At 39.1% G+C, this 13,424-nt stretch overlaps 1 protein-coding gene across 22 annotated transcripts in view; it reads left to right on the forward strand.

The window, feature by feature from the left end:
• R3HDM1 (R3H domain containing 1) overlaps positions 1-13,424 on the forward strand; it is a 177,473-nt gene that overhangs the window by 31,475 nt on the left and 132,574 nt on the right. For 2 of the 22 annotated variants that reach the window (XM_043505045.1, XM_043505043.1), the window contains exon 1: positions 10,792-11,025. The exons of 17 other annotated variants lie outside the window; for them this stretch is intronic. The gene's annotated coding sequence lies outside the window, so the exon portion shown is untranslated. Of the gene's footprint in view, positions 1-10,780; positions 11,026-13,424 lie in introns of those variants that run through there. 3 more of the 22 variants (XM_038421234.2, XM_043505047.1, XM_043505044.1) reach the window with 3 other exon arrangements.

The raw sequence follows: 13,424 nt of genomic DNA on the forward strand, positions 1-13,424 counted from the left end.
GAAGCTCTTGAGGAATTCCACCATGATTTCAACAATTTCCATCCCACCATCAACCTCAGCCTGGACCAGTCCACACAAGAGATCCACTTCCTGGACACTACGGTGCTAATAAGCGATGGTCACATAAACACCACCCTATATCGGAAACCTACTGACCGCTATTCCTACCTACATGCCTCTAGCTTTCATCCAGATCATACCACTCGATCCATTGTCTACAGCCAAGCGCTACGATACAACCGCATTTGCTCCAACCCCTCAGACAGAGACAAACACCTACAAGATCTCTATCATGCATTCCTACAACTACAGTACCCACCTGCTGAAGTGAAGAAACAGATTGACAGAGCCAGAAGAGTACCCAGAAGTCACCTACTACAGGACAGGCCCAACAAAGAAAACAACAGAACGCCACTAGCCATCACCTTCAGCCCCCAACTAAAACCCCTCCAACGCATCATCAAGGATCTACAACCTATCCTGAAGGACGAGCCATCGCTCTCTCAGATCTTGGGAGACAGACCAGTCCTTGCTTACAGACAGCCCCCCAATCTGAAGCAAATACTCACCAGCAACCACACACCACACAACAGAACCACTAACCCAGGAACCTATCCTTGCAACAAAGCCCGTTGCCAACTCTGTCCACATATCTATTCAGGGGATACCATCATAGGGCCTAATCACATCAGCCACACTATCAGAGGCTCGTTCACCTGCGCATCTACCAATGTGATATATGCCATCATGTGCCAGCAATGCCCCTCTGCCATGTACATTGGCCAAACTGGACAGTCTCTACGTAAAAGAATGAATGGACACAAATCAGACGTCAAGAATTATAACATTCAAAAACCAGTTGGAGAACACTTCAATCTCTCTGGTCACTCGATCACAGACCTAAGAGTGGCTATACTTCAACAAAAAAGCTTCAAAAACAGACTCCAACGAGAGACTGCTGAATTGGAATTAATTTGCAAACTGGATACAATTAACTTAGGCTTGAATAGAGACTGGGAATGGATGAGTCATTACACAAAGTAAAACTATTTCCCCATGGTATTTCTCCCTCCCACCCCACCCCCCACTGTTCCTCTGATATTCTTGTTAACTGCTGGAATTAGCCTACCTGCTTGTCACCATGAAAGGTTTTCCTCCTTTCCCCCCCCTGCTGTTGGTGATGGCTTATCTTAAGTGATCACTCTCCTTACAGTGTGTATGATAAACCCATTGTTTCATGTTCTCTGTGTGTGTGTATATAAATCTCTCCTCTGTTTTTTCCACCAAATGCATCCGATGAAGTGAGCTGTAGCTCACGAAAGCTTATGCTCTAATAAATTTGTTAGTCTCTAAGGTGCCACAAGTACTCCTTTTCTTTTTGCGAATACAGACTAACACGGCTGCTACTCTGAAATATGTGGGGTTGGCCATTTAAGGGAAAAACTGCACAGAAAATTAGGGATTCACATTGATCTTTTCAGACCCAACTGTGTGAACTTTATCCACTTAAACTGATTTTCCCTTTGAGAATGTCTTCTGAGCAACTAGGAGGTCTTGAGGTGCTTGTTTGGACAAAAACATCCTAATCATTAGCCTTCTAGGAATTGTGTGAGCAGGGAACATAATGCTTGCTTTGGATGTGGAGAGATGCTCACACAGTTCCTAGAAGGCTAATGATTAGGATGTGAATAGCTCTGTGGCCACTGTAATACCAGCAGAGGCTCTGACTAGCCATCTGAGCTCAAGCCAATGCTATCTCTCTTTCCCCTTCTCCTCTCCTGATTCTGAGCTTGGTTGGCTAGCCTGAGCCTCCACTGGTGCGGCAACATTCACTCAGCTGGCTTCTAGCATGCTAGCATGAGCTGCAGTAACCTGACCATCCAGGCTGGGAGACTCACTCCCAGCTGCAGCATAGACATACAATTAGGGCTTGCTGCAGCCTGTGCAAAAGAGAAGGATAAGATTGTAGCTTGCTTCAGTCAAACCCAGGGAAAACCAACTGTGCATATTCTTTTTTTGTTTTGTTTTTAGGCCTTCCCTGAATACCTGGCCCAGATGCTTGCTAGGTCTTTAAGCTTGTCTCTTTCAGTCTATTTCATCATGGTTCTTAGGAAGGATTTACTTCTCTCTACCTTTTTTATTTCTCCTGTGTGCTGCAAATATTAGAACTTCAACTGAGCCAAGCTAACCTCCTACCTGCTCCATGTTGGGCTTGCAGAGCTCCCTTTATGTCCCTCAGGATGTATTGGGTTTGTACACCTCAATGTAAGCAGCATTGCTGAAAGTGTGGTTGAGGCGTAGTGGAGAGTGGCCTTATACTTTCTGCAACTACAGATATTACACAAGACTAGATCTTTGTATCTATTGAGCACCCGTCTCCATCTCGGCACATTGCTGATTGCTGTTAACCTTTCAGTACTTCAGTCGGTTTTCAGTCTACATCAGAGTTCCTATCCAAGCCAATTTGAATTAATTTTTCAAGTAAGATTTTTATTAGCAATAATATCAAAGCTAAGTAAAGTTCTAAATATTCATTTACTCTGTTCTCTTCACCTGCCAACTTTGTAATTCTTTCACAAAAACCTGTTCCATTTGTCTGGCAAGATCTGTTCTTGTAAATCCCCCCTGGCATGGTCGCAGAGACGGGGCTCCAGCCTGAGCCTGAACATCTACACAGCAGTTAAACAGCCCCATTGCCTGAGCCACACCAGCTCAAGTCAACTGATGTGGGTCAGCTGTGGATGTTTAATTGAAGTGTAGACATACCCTTTGAGTCTTACAGCATCTAGTGGGCATCTGTTACAGCAGAAGTCTTGAGAGAAATTGCTTTTCTGTAACTATTGTTCTCTGTAAGATGCATAGAAGAAATAAGACTTATTACAGCTAATAGAGAGCTCTGAAATCTATTTTAAAATACCCTGCTAAATATTATAATTGCTCAATTTTTTTGCATAGAAAGGAATTGATTGCTCAAGATGCTAAGGGTCACTATGGTGTTACTTTAGTGACAGAGAGCAATACCCCCTGCTGAATCTAGGGGATTTCAAACTATGCTATGGGAGTTTTCTGTCAGGACAGAGTAGGGATCGATTTCAGTTCTTTATCCTCAGTGAACAGTTGCACGTAAGTTTGTTTGTTTGTTTGTTTTGGTGTATAGGCCTGGTTAGTGGAGAGTTGTTGGGTTTTTTTGTTTTTGTTTTTGTTTTTTTTTAAATCCTACCTGGTACATTATCATTCTGTATCAAATGTTATGGAATCCTCTAGGATGATAAATTTATATCTACTTTACATATCTGAATTTATATTTTAACATGTTTTTATATTTTAAAAAGGTACCCCTTGAAAAACTGTTTTGTTCCTGTTTTTACACTTTTTACTGTCTGAGAATAGGACTATGTTAATATAGTTTTTGTTGACTGCAGCTAATTATATCTTTTTACAGGCTGTTTCATGGAATCACAGTAACTGTTAGCTGATTGCTGTAATGATACTAATACCCAGTGCTGACTGCTGGAGACACAGAATTGGCTACTGAGTTTAGAATTAGATCAATATTTTTACAACAGTATAAAATTCTAACTACCATATTTAGCTGAAGTTGAACGTGTCTCAATATAAAATTTCCCACGTACTTAGTTTTTACACACACAAAAATCTGATAGTATTGTCTAACAGTTGGCAGACTTCTTCATAAGTCTTTCATCAGCTATTTGTGATGTAGATCCATGGTTGTCTTGTTTTTGTGCGTGATTTGATTGCAGTGTTGGTAGGAAGTTTTTTTTTTTTTTTTTTAATGAGCCTGAAGTCTCTAGCTGTCCTTAGCAAAGAGTGCCACTGTCTCTGTTCACAATACTCTTTAGTGTTCTTTTTGCTTCCTTGCTATGATTTTCCCTGAGAGCAGCTTGGCTTCATTTCTACAGAAAACAATGAGTCAGTGGCCATTTTAAAAGAGGGCATCTTAATTGAGGGCAACCTATGGCCTGAGTGTCATTGAGAGCCATAGCAGATGGTGGCCATTCTGAGAGTAGTTCTTTGTGGAATTGTCTGGAAGAATGTCTCTGGTGAAGGAGGAAATTTTAGTTTTGAAGAATAACAGCAAAAAATGGCCATTAATTCTAGATATTTCTTTTCAGAAACTACCTGTTATACCAAATCTACTCAAACGCGAGGGCAGGAGGGATGGGGAAGATAGATTATGGTGGGCAGGAGGTGCACTCACACTGTCTGCTTTGCTGCTCTAATGAAGTTGTTCGGGTGGAAGGGGAAGTGGCTGGGAAGAAACATCTTATGTTAAATAGATCTATCTTGAGGTGTGCTGTTTTCTTTCAGTCTCTACCTTCAGGAGTCCATTTATTAATCTTTTCGTATCCCACCATGTTTGGGGTTGGAAGAAATTGATTGGGAGTAGGAAGATTCCTGTGCAATAGGGACCTCTTCCTGACCCAATGCTATTAAAGATTTTTTTTAATGTTTTAGTAGAAAAAATAAAATTTATTGCTGGTAACATTTGCAAATGAGACAGGTGGTGGACGGGCTACTCTACTACTGCATGTTTTTCCGTCCAATCCCCAGTATCCTGGCTGCTTACATTGAATATGATTGTTGTGATAGTACAGAGTCTGCTACTCTGCTCTTTCCCAAACTTTTAATTTGTAGTCGCCCTATTCGGGGATCAGCACCATTACTGTTGCTCAGACCTTTTCCAAGCAACAGAATGAGATTGGCCTGGCTTTGGTGAGTTTCACTGGTGTGCGCAGGGTTCTGATTGTAGCATCTGTAAAATACTAGCTGCTGAGGAAGTGGAGGTGGGGTTACATAAAATAACACACAGCCAACTTTACTCTCTTTGATGCAAGATTATAGTTGCTAGGGTACAAGACTTGAGTGACCCAGAGCCACAGAGAATCTGAAACTTTTAGTTTCAATAACTAATTCTAAGAACACTGTCAAAGTCGGTTTTTGGAAACAAGTTAACTTTTTTAAAAATCTCATGTGAAATAGTATGTCCTGAATTTTTCACTAAAGAAATCTTTTTTGAAGTTGTTCATGAATGTTTTCTTCCATCTCTAGAGGAGTCCAGAGTGCAACAAAACTAGACATTCTTGTGCCCATTCTTCCTCTCCTTTTTCTCTGTGCAGCCACCTGTCTACTGCCTGTTGACTTGTTTCAGCTTTGCTACTGCTATTACTGATAAATACCCTCTTCCAGGGCCTAGACAAAAATATGCTTCTGAACTCGTCACAGAGCTGTGCATGAATCCTGAAACTGACTGTACTGGAAGTGCTGTCCAATGCACATAGTAAACTGAAAAAATGGAGGAAAATATTTTTCTTCATTTCAGTTATAGTAATCTTGTAAAAACAGTAGGCACAATAAAAAAGTAACCTCTAGTTACTCCCATACTTTTAAATAACTCATCTATTAGTACATTTTTAAAGCATAAATCTTCCTTTTAAATATCCTGGCTTTAGTATACAACATAAGAATGACCATACTGAGGCAGACCAAAGGTCCATCCAGCCCAGTATTCTGTCTGACAGTGGCTAATTCCAGGTGCCCCAGAGGGAGTGAACCTAACAGGTAATGATCAAGTGATCTCTCTCTCCTGCCATCCATCTCCACCCTCTGACAAACAGAGGCTAGGGACACCATTCCTTACCCATCCTGGCTAATTACCATTAATGGACTTACCCTCCATGAATTTATCCAGTTCTCTTTTAAACTCGCATGGCCCCACAGTATGCCAACATTTTTATGGCTGACTTAGAACAACGCTTCCTCAGCTCTCGTCCCCTAATGCCCCTACTCTACTTGCACTACATTGATGACATCTTCATCATCTGGACCCATGGAAAAGAAGCCCTTGAGGAATTCCACCATGATTTCAACAATTTCCATCCCACCATCAACCTCAGCCTGGACCAGACCACACACGAGATCCACTTCCTGGACACTACGGTGCTAATAAGCGATGGTCACATAAACACTACCCTATACCGGAAACCTACTGACCACTATTCCTACCTACATGCCTCTAGCTTTCATCCAGATCGCACCACACGATCCATTGTCTACAGCCAAGCTCTACGATATAACCGCATTTGCTCCAACCCCTCAGACAGAGACAAACACCTACAAGATCTCTATCATGCATTCCTACAACTACAATACCCACCTGCTGAAGTGAAGAAACAGATTGACAGAGCCAGAAGAATACCCAGAAGTCACCTACTACAGGACAGGCCCAACAAAGAAAATAATGGAGCACCACTAGCCATCACCTTCAGCCCCCAACTAAAACCTCTCCAACGCATCATCAAGGATCTACAACCTATCCTGAAGGACGACCCATCACTCTCACAGATCTTGGGAGACAGGCCAGTCCTTGCTTACAGACAGCCCCCCAACCCGAAACAAATACTCACCAGCAACCACACATCACACAAAAGAACCACTAATCCTTGCAACAAAGCCCGTTGCCAACTGTGTCCACATGTCTATTCAGGGGACACCATCATAGGGCCTAATCACATCAGCCACACATCAGAGGCTCGTTCACCTGCGCATCTACCAATGTGATACATGCCATCATGTGCCAGCAATGCCCCTCTGCCATGTACATTGGTCAAACTGGACAGTCTCTATGTAAAAGAATGAATGGACACAAATCAGACGTCAAGAATTATAACATTCAAAAACCAGTTGGAAAAAAGAAACGGAGAACTTGTGGCACCTTAGAGACTAACAAATTTATTAGAGCATAAGCTTTCGTGAGCTACAGCTCACTTCATCGGATGCATTTGGTGGAAAAAATGGGTTTTTTTTCCACCAAATGCATCCGATGAAGTGAGCTGTAGCTCACGAAAGCTTATGCTCTAATAAATTTGTTAGTCTCTAAGGTGCCACAAGTTCTCCGTTTCTTTTTGCGAATACAGACTAACACGGCTGCTACTCAAAAACCAGTTGGAGAACACTTCAATCTCTCTGGTCACTCGATTACAGATCTAAGAGTGGCTATCCTTCAACAAAAAAGCTTCAAAAACAGACTCCAACGAGAGACTGCGGAATTGGAATTTAATTTGTAAACTGGATACAATTAATTTTAGGCTTGAATAGAGACTGGGAGTGGATGGGTCATTACACAAAGTAAAACTACTTCCCCATGTTATTTCTCCCCACCCACCCACCACTGTTCCTCAGACGTTCTTGTTAACTGCTGGAAATGGCCCACTTTATTATCACCACAAAAGGTTTTCCTCCTTCTTCTCCCCCCCCCCCCCCCGCTGGTAATAACTCATCTTAAGTGATCACTCTCCTTACAGTGTGTATGATAAAACCCATTGTTTCATGTTCTCTGTGTGTGTATATAAATCTCCTCACTGTGTTTTTTCCACTGAATGCATCCGATGAAGTGAGCTGTAGCTCACGAAAGCTTATACTCACTCACATAAATTTGTTAGTCTCTAAGGTGCCACAAGTATTCCTTTTCTTTTAAACCCTGTTATAGTCCTAGCCTTCACAACCTCCTCAGGCAAGGAGTTCCACAGGTTGGCTGTGCGCTGAGTGAAGAAGAACTTCCTTTTATTTGTTTTAAAACTGCTGCCCATTAATTTCATTTGTTGGCCCCCTAGTTCTTATATTTTGGGAACAAGTAAATAACGTTTCCTTATTCACTTTCTTCACACCACTCATGATTTTATATACCTCTATCATATCCCTCCTTAGTCTCCTCTTTTCCAAGCTGAAAAGTCATAGCCTCTTTAATCTCTCCGCATATGGGACCCATTCCAAATCTCTAATTATTTTAATTGCCCTTTTCCGAACCTTTTCTAATGCGAGTATACCTTTTTTGAGATGAGGGGACCACATCTATATGCAGTATTCAAGATGTGGGCATACCATGGATTTATATAAGGGCAATAAGATATTCTCCGTCTTATGCTCTATCCCTTTTTAAATGATTCCTAACAGCCCGTTTGCTTTTTTTGATCGCCGCTGCACACTGCGTGGACGTCTTCAGAGAACTATTCACGATGACTCCAAGATCTTTCCTGATTAGTTGTAGCTAAATTAGCCCCCATCATATTGTAGGGGTTATTTTTTCCAATGTTCATCATTATTGTACATTTATCCACGTTAAATTTTATTTGCCATTTTGTTGCCCAATCACTTAGTTTTGTGAGATCTTTTTGAAGTTCTTCACAGTTAAGACCAAACAGACTATCTTGAGCAGTTTAGTATCATCTACAAACTTTGCCACCTCATTGTTGACCCCTTTCTGTAGATCATTTATGAATAGGTTGAATAGGATTGGTCCTAGGACTGACCCTTGGGGAACACCACTAGTAACCCTTCTGCATTCTGAAAATATACCATTTATTCCTACCCTTTGTTTCCTGTCTTTTTAACCAGTTCTCAGTCCATGAAAGGATCTTCCTCCTTATCCCATGACAACTTAATTTACGTAAGAGCCTTTGGTGAGGGACCTTGTCAAAGCTTTCTGGAAATCTAAGTACACTATGCTGAATGAATTTATAAACTGCAATACTGGTGAACAAAGTGCAAATTGGTCATCTGTTTTGTACTACTTGATGGATTAAGATAGTCATGGCAGCTTCCAATACTCTTAACCTTCAGTGAGTTTTGCATGGGCACAGGAGTCCACCTACGTGGTACTCATTGCGGTATAAGGGACAAGGAACTGTTTTCTCATTGTATAACGGACTCTCAGGGAGACGTACTTTTCAGCTTCAAGACTAAACCCCCGATTGCAGTTAACACAATAGTAGGGTCTGGGTGGAGTAAGCGGAGGCTTTTGATAATGGGCCTCAGCATTTGTTTTCTTTGATCACTTTGGGCTTGTCTACACCTGGAGTTATTCAGGAATAGTTATTCTGGAGTAGGTGTAGACAAGCCCTAACTTCAGTTTCTTCACAGATGCATTGTTCATGTTTTGTTCACTGATCTCTAGGAAGGGCTTTTGCATCCTGAATTGATGCATCCACTGCTGGTCATCCCACTTTTGTTCCTCCTCCTATTCTGCCACACACTGTGTTGAGTGATCCCAAGTGGTTCTCCATCAAGTAAAGATGCTCCAGATAAATGCTCTGCAAAAGTAACTACCTGATTTCAAAAGAAAAGGAGTACTTGTGGCACCTTAGAGACTAACAAATTTATTTGAGCATAAGCTTTCGTGAGCTACAGCTCACTTCATCGGATGCATCCGATGAAGTGAGCTGTAGCTCACGAAAGCTTATGCTCAAATAAATTTGTTAGTCTCTAAGGGCATCCGATGAAGTGAGCTGTGAAGTGCCACAAGTACTCCTTTTCTTTTTGCAAATACAGACTAACACGGCTGCTACTCTGAAACCTGCCTGATTTTCAATTACCTGTTCCTGTAGCAATATTGCCTTGGCATCCAAAGCTGCAAAGCAGCCACTCCCTGAACCTGCTAGTGTACGTGCATCATTCTGTTTGTCTGTTTGTATTAATGACTGTCAGGCTTATAGCACTCTGCAGAGTTTCCTCCATGCTACCTGACAGCAGTTCAAAAACGGCACTGGCAAAAATTAATGGATCTCAGTCTAGGAATCATGAGACTGTTTGTTAGTTTTTCTTATGCGTGTGCACAGACAGGGTTCCAGTGGGTGTCCCAAAATGCACCAGGAGAAAAATCAGAGAATAGAGTTGAGCAACGGAATGTTGTACTAAGTGGATAATTTGAACAAGTGCAGAGATATGTGAATGCAGTGATTAACGAGAAAAGTATTTTAACCCAGTATAACATTTCAGTTTGATTTAGTTACATTACCACAATTAGAGTGGACATACTAATCTGATGTAACATTCCCATGGAGACAAGCCCTATATTGCACATGGCAACATTATCTAGATGCTGCTTTTGGAAGTCTGATCCTCTGTACTGCAGCAAATGGATAGTGGCCCACCCTTTATTTCAGGGGTGGGGGATAATTACTGCTTTTCTTGCTCATTTGGGTTCTGAAAAGTTGTCTTATACCAGCCCAGACAATATCATCCATTTTGGTGGTGGAGATAATTCTAGTCTACCAGTCCGCTGTTAGTAGTTCAGTTTGTTTTGTTTGTTTGCTTGGAAAGTCTCCAAGTGAGTTATTTCAGCCAGCAAGCACCCATGTGAATGCTATCATCAGAAATGTGTTCTTTTCATGCATCCATCTGCTGGTATGGTGAAGTAACTCACTTTTTCCAGAGAAATCTAAGGGGATTTGAAGAAACCAAACCAAGATGTAAAATGTTACCTTCAGCTACACTGGCTGGTTGTTTTTTGGTTTTTGGTTTTTGGTTTTTTTTTTTTTTGTCCTTAAGTTGAAAATACAGCTACACTAAAAAAAAAAATGACTAAAAACTTAGAAAATGTTCAGATACCACTGTGATGAGAGACATATAGCATAGTACTTAGTAAATGGATATGATTTTTTATTTTTTTTAAATCCCATTGCTTATAATATGAAATGGAAAAGGTAAAATAGCATTATTTTTAGAAAGAAAATGACTATATCTGCACAGCAACACCAGTTTTGCACAATATTTACTGTTTTGTGTCAGTTAAAAAATAATTTCATAATAATAAACTTACGCTGGGAGATGTGCTATAGATTTTTAAGGGAGAGAATGACTAAAATCCCCCCCACAGCCATTTTACAGCACATTTACAGCTTCACAAGGCTTTTGCATAACTTGATACTGAATTGCTAACGAAGAGCTCAATATAGCTTCTGATGCGTTTTAGTTTCTCTGTGTGGTGACTGGCTAGGGTGTTACTGACATCACAACATACAGCTGTTGATTTTCTGTTGTCTCTGAGGCTTCAGCAAGTACCTTAACAGATTGTTTCAGCAGGTACCTACAAATGCTTGAATGATAAGCTAAGTGTATTTGTGCAGTAAGCTCTTTAAAGGAACAATACAAAAGCCTAGGTATGCGATACTATGGAAGGCATATCTTCAGTAACTCTGCATAATGAAGCTAAATGCCAGTATGATCCAGGTATGTGAATTCTGCAGTGTAATGTTTAAAACATAATATGAAAAGAAAGCTAAAAATCTCTACAGATTAGTTGAATCAAATGAAAACAATTGTTGGTTACATGTTCCTACAAAAGCAATGTTTAGGCCTAAGCAGTTAGCATGGAAAATGTTAACTGTTAACATCGATATTAAAAGAGAAACTGTAGATTTCTTGTTTTAACACAGATGCCCACAAAAATACTCTATATATTTGTGCATGAATGTATGAATATGTGTATAAACTGGTTTGAGAGAGACATTCTTGCTAGATTATTTTTACAACTGAATAGTATACTACTGCCAGAATCAGAAAAACTATTGTAAATTTATCCTTTTGTTAAGACATAATTTGCTTAGGTTGCAAAAATGGAATGTTGTTCAGTTGCACTATTTCAAATGGGGAAAAAAGTGTTCACTTTTTATAGTAATGGTCTCTTGCCATTGTGCTGATGAAACAGTTTAACTGTAATTAAGCTAAAATGTTTTCTTTTATAAAGATATCGATAGATAAAATGTTTGAATCGGGAATAGACTTTTGCTCTAGGCTCATTTTGAAAAGGCTGTGTAAGACATGATAGATGTATTTAAACCTATGTAGGGCATTAATCTCATTTTTGTCATAGAACAAATCCAATTTAGATGAGAAAATCATCTTTTTCAGGAGATTAGAAAAGCACTGCTGATTTCTTCAAGATTAACACTTCCATTTTTTTTTTAATTTAGAAGTTAATGCGCTAACAAAGCAAAGCCCAGAACGGTCATAGTTTTGATTATAGAAGAAAGCCATACACCCCCAAAAACAAGAAAACTACTGTTAATCAAGGGATTGTTTTCAGTTTTGTTTTTAATTATGTAATTTGAAAATTTTGATATTAATTATCTGTAGGTTATATACAGGTTAACTATATTTCTTATCAGTTCAAAAATATATGTACACTCCACTCTTTTTCTGTGCACTGTCATTTTATATGGCTTCTTAAAATACAGGTTGGAAAAATTAGTTGGTATTGGCGTATAGGCACGTTGTAACTTTATGGTGAAAACTAATAGCATAATATATCAAAAATATAGTAATTTACCAGATCATTAGAACTTTTTACTACAGTAAATTTTGTGTCAGAATTGATGTCCATCATAATTCCTGTGTGGTGTTTAAACTTTTCCTGGATAATTGTCTCCTTTTGGTTACTAACAGTTTTGGTACAGGTTGGTTACCTGAAGCCATGAACAGATTAAAGGCTTTGTGCTGTTAAAAGTAGAAATCTATTCAAGCCATCAACAATAGGAACTTAAAACTCATATCTTAGACATTTTCATGTCTAAGTTACCTTTCCATTCCTGCGCATGGAAATAAAAGAAAAAATGAAAGCTCCCACATTTTAACAATAAAAATATAATTGTAAAAAAATATTTTCTGGTTTTAATGTTTTTGATTTTTGGGGGTGGGGTTAGTACAGTTGTTGTGGGCTGCTTATGTATTTCACATTCATTGTGAACTTAAATGAAGATTTGGGGCCATTTAAGTAACTTGCTAAAAATTAAAATCATAACCATTTAAAATGATTACCAATGATTAAACAATGTATCCCTTTAGAATATGAATGCCAAACCACGTTCTGAATATTTTGAGATTTTAATGGAAGTGTATTATGGTCTGAGTATAAAGCAGCATTTTGCTGATGCAAACTTTTTTTTAATGTGATCTATGCTTTCGGCTTCGCTGTTTTGAGCAGTTAAATGAAAGCATTTTTTTCTTGCATTTGCGGAAAATACTTTTATATCCAATTTTTTTAATGTTCTCTTTTGTCATTTGATGGTAATAAATTGTTGCAGAGCTACAGAAATGGCTGTTAAAGAACGTGCATTCAGATACATATTTTGGTAAATACTAAATCTTGTACATAAATAGAGGAAAAACATTTTAAAAAGGTTTATCTACTAGAAAAAAAATAATGTGCACCATGATGCGTATTACTTAAGAAAACGGACCTGGCTTTTACCTAGGTACAGTGCAGCACATACATAGTTTTAATAACTGATCCAATACCAATAGAGGATTACTCATCAAATAAAAGATTAGTCATAGTACACAGATTTATTTTTTTTAGGTTTTTGTTCACAAACATATATAACATTTTAATTTATCTAAAAATGTTTATTTGGTTTGGCAGGAAATGGTTTTAAATATATAAAATCCAGTCAACAATATCTTCAAAGGAAATGGTCTGCAATTTATGGAAATTCTTGTGTGCCTTATTTTAATGTGTATTTTAAGGAGTATCATTAGTATATCTCCATAAGTCTGTATAGTAATGTATAAGGTGAACTTTGCCATTTGGGGTTCTTGTCTTGAAGTCTTAATGATCTGAAGTCACAAGG

The sequence above is a fragment of the Dermochelys coriacea genome, chromosome 11 (genome assembly GCF_009764565.3).
Source record: "Dermochelys coriacea isolate rDerCor1 chromosome 11, rDerCor1.pri.v4, whole genome shotgun sequence".
Lineage (NCBI taxonomy): Eukaryota > Metazoa > Chordata > Testudines > Dermochelyidae > Dermochelys > Dermochelys coriacea.